Raw genomic sequence first — 4,475 nt, forward strand, 5'->3', positions numbered from 1 at the left:
GAAATTGTGAAATGCCCCATGTGTATATAAGTTGTGATTTTTGTCACACTAAGTACACTCAAATACAAAATCTACTATAACTCAACTAATACCTAACCAAATTACATGATATAAGTTGTAAAAATTGTAGTTTTGAAGTATCTTTCATATTCCAGAAAAAATAAAGTGAAATTAGCAAAAATTGAGTAAGATACAACACAATATGTGAGTTTTCCCTATATTTCATGTATATCAGTTTTCCTGGCCCTAAAACTGATTGTACAGTACTATAAACTAGTCTAAATGAAGAATATTACTTTTTTGTTAATTTACATATTGAATTCTGGCTAGGATACTGTTAAGATGAGACTATACAAGAGTATGTCTCAGATAATATAAGCTATATTACAAGTGATGACAAGCAATGATAGAATACATTCCATCATACATTCTACATCTGAGACATACCTACATAGTATATATAGACTAACTAATCAACAGACAATGAAGTATAACACCAGAGAGTGAGCTGAGTCCACTATCCCCCCCTCTTTGTGTGATCCCTCTAAGCCTCTCACATAACCTCCTTTCTTAACAGGTTATGAGCCTTGTGCTCCCTGCCTATACTTTATCCCTACTCTACTATGTCTATTGCTCTATACACTACTATGGATCACTAGCATGCATGCAGCACACTATGATGTAGAACTCAACACACCTGTCTAAGTATCCTAAACACAAATCAATATACTACAGACACACAATCTACTGTACCACACACAACCCAGACATTATATGATTATTGTCTTAGTGATTATGATCATTAGCCTAGTAATAATGTAATCTATACAGGCAATGTTGAAACTATAATGAGTATCACTTACTACAACATTTAATCACTAAAGTATTCTATAATATTACAGAGATCATGTTATTATAAATAACTGATCATACTACAGACAAACATTAGAAGGATTGAGAAAGCAAACACTACTCATCTGCTATTAATATTACAATAGTACAAATGATTGACACTGTCAACAAGCACACATATGTTATAGCTTAAATCAAATAATAACATATATAGTAATATCACAGCTAAACAATTAATGCTTAAAACAAGTGCATATATACTAAACAGTATATTAAATCAAATAACTAAAACATCTAACATGTATTATAAACAATAATACAATTGTGGACACTATAACAATGACAATAATAATAATAATAATTTGTGTAATTATTATGAAACATGTTGGATTCAGTGGTTACATGTCAGATATTGCAATTACTTACCAGATATTGAATATAATACACATATCTAAGACATACAGACAAGTACAGATATACACAAGTATAATAAATAATTACAAACCAAAAAAAAGAAAAACAACACTACAGAGTGTATAAACTAACTATACACAAAGGAATAATGTTATAATGTGTAAATACTAACTATAGCACAAGACAAGTTCAAAATTATAATTATTAAACAAATGATACTACTTTACACATTAATACAATTGTGTAAATGTATACTAACAACAAACAAAGGGATTATATCTCTATTATACTTGAAACAATGTAACAATACAACTTAATTACACAGAATGTATTTTCACAGCAGTTGATTATATAATAAATTTCGAAGTTGCAACAGCAACATTAACTACACAGTGTATATACCTTAACAAACAATTATTAAATTTACATTGTGACAATGTAGCTTGTAGGAGTAAAGTATTAAGCTGATAAGACTATTACAACAAATAATACAGATATAACTATAACAGATGCACTTATTGTAATGATTATAAACAAAAACAATCATAATATAATATGATTAAATAAATTAATAAAATGTTTAAGGCATTATCTCAGACAGTATAATATAAAATAGAGAATAACAGATGCAAGTGTACTTAATAGAACTCAGTACATTTATTAAAAGTGTTACATAAATAATAATTACAATGTTATTAAATGAATATTATACAGAAACAAACAAATTACCATATGTTTTCAATGCAAAAACAAAATATTCATTCATAATTACAAACAATAATTAATAAAAGATAACAAGTGCAAACATAACTTGTAACATAATGTGTACCTATCTAACATAACAAACAAACTCATTTACAATTCTAATGCATAACAAAATACACATTATATAAGTTGACAAATGTTAACAGTAATGAAGATATAATAGTAATAACATTTAAATTACTTATTATCAAACATAACAAATGTTACACACTACTTTATAATACTAATAATTAGAAATTGAACCACAAAAGCAATTACAATTATTATATATAAATATTATATTATAACAACAACAGACAAACATATGAAAGAAAGTAGTAAACAATTAAACAAATTAAACAAAATATCCAATTCTTCAAAGAAATACCTTCTTGAATTGAAGGGGAGAAAATGGATAATATGTGCAAACAATTAATAACTAAATATAAAGAACAGAACAGAAAGTATAATGATACAAACACTACAGAAATACAGACACTACAGAAAATAGAATAACAAAATGCACAGACTAAGTAATAGAAGTTATGGACAGACATAATGGATCACAAAGGTAAATCATTCAGTACAAAGCAAAACTACATCAATTAGAACAAATAATGGAAGTCAATACAATGTGCAATTGAACTTCAACATTAAATAAATAATAATTCCACTACAAAATGAATGCTCATACTTGGCAAATAATATTAATATAATAATCTGATTAACTTAACAAAGTTTAATATGGAAATAAATAAAATATAAATGATTATCATGTTATATAATAAAATAATTCATCAATCCAGACTATAGTTCATGGATAAAAGTGATGAATAATAAAAATAATACTTTGGAACATATATAAAACAATAAATAATATATCCATACAATAGTACAAATATAATTGTAATATAATTTGTAACTACAACCAAACAGCATGCTGATAATAACTATATAAACAAGTATGGAGCACATACATATAATTAAATAAAACTATTAAATTGATTCTTGTACAAACAATTACAGCTGTTTTCAAAATACCTGGCACTCACTGATCTTGTGTGTTTTTTTGTCATGTCACAGACAAAATAAGAGAAAAATTGACAAAACCTCCATTTTCTCTGTCAATATTGCTCTATAGTTTCTCTTTAAACAATGTAAATTTTCTTTAAAGTAATCTGTATATGAATTTGCAAAAAAAATTTGAAAAAATGTACTGTGTATTTGTTTAGAAAAAAAAGAACCATACTCAGACAAAATCTTCATATTTTACTAAAATTCTAGCACTCCAAGAAATGCACCAAAAAATCTGTTTTAAAATTCTAAATAAAGGTCTAATACTATAGTACTTATGTGCTGAGTTTCATAATAGCTAGAGTCTTATAAAATACAGTAATTAAAGTTATATATGTTTGATTAATACTCAAAACTATCAAATCTGTCACTGTATTCATAGAAAATTCCTACTACAACTTGTTTTGCTCAAAACACAGGTAGGACTCACTAATTCAGTCTAAGTCTACTATACAAAGTTTGTACAAGTTGTGTTTACAAAGAAAGAGTTTATAGTTGTATAGGAAATACTATTGATTACTTATATTAGCTAGTACTATTGATTTGCACATGTGAAAATATGGATTCTGACGTAGCACTTTTTCCTTCCTACCTATTACTCCATGCCTAGTGGTATTCGCCTTTCTGAAGACCTTCGCAATGTTATTGTCTATATGTATAATCATCACAAACTCAATGTGACTCAAATTTCACATTTAACTAATGTTCCTCAATGCACAATTTTTTGTATTCTATCTGTGTGGAGACAGACTGGTGAAGTTAATCCAACACGTACAATAAAAGCTGGACGTCAAAGAGTTCTTGATTTTGCTGATACTCAGGTAAGTTGACCTAGTACATTGAATCATATTTACTGCTGTTTTCAAAATACCTGGTACTGACACGTTTTGTGACGTTTTGTCACACTAAACATGTCAGAATACAAAATTTACTGTAACTCAATCAATACACAACCATTCTGTGTGATTTAAGTTGCTAAATTCATTAATCTTAAATATCTTTCATATTCCAACAAAAATAAAGAAAATTGAGCAAAAATTGACTGAGATACAGTACAAAATGATGATTTTCTATATAACATTCATTTTTATTTTTTCTCTAGACCAAAACTAGACATATAAGCTTGGAAAACTGTCTATTCTAGTTGTATACATTAATAATTAATTTACATACTTAATTTTCCATGAATAGATTGCTTATTCTACTTTACTAAGAGGAGGTTAAAATGTGTAAAACTGACTATTTTACTCTATCCTCCCCCACACTCACTAACATTTTTTCAACCTCAAATTGTATTCCTAAATTAAATATAAATGTATTAGAGTAGTTTGTAACAAGTTTCATGTCAATATGTTGAGAATTGATCTCAGAACAAATAAAACAAGTGGAGT

Source organism: Fomitiporia mediterranea (assembly GCF_000271605.1).
Source record: "Fomitiporia mediterranea MF3/22 unplaced genomic scaffold FOMMEscaffold_12, whole genome shotgun sequence".
NCBI classification, from domain to species: domain Eukaryota; kingdom Fungi; phylum Basidiomycota; class Agaricomycetes; order Hymenochaetales; family Hymenochaetaceae; genus Fomitiporia; species Fomitiporia mediterranea.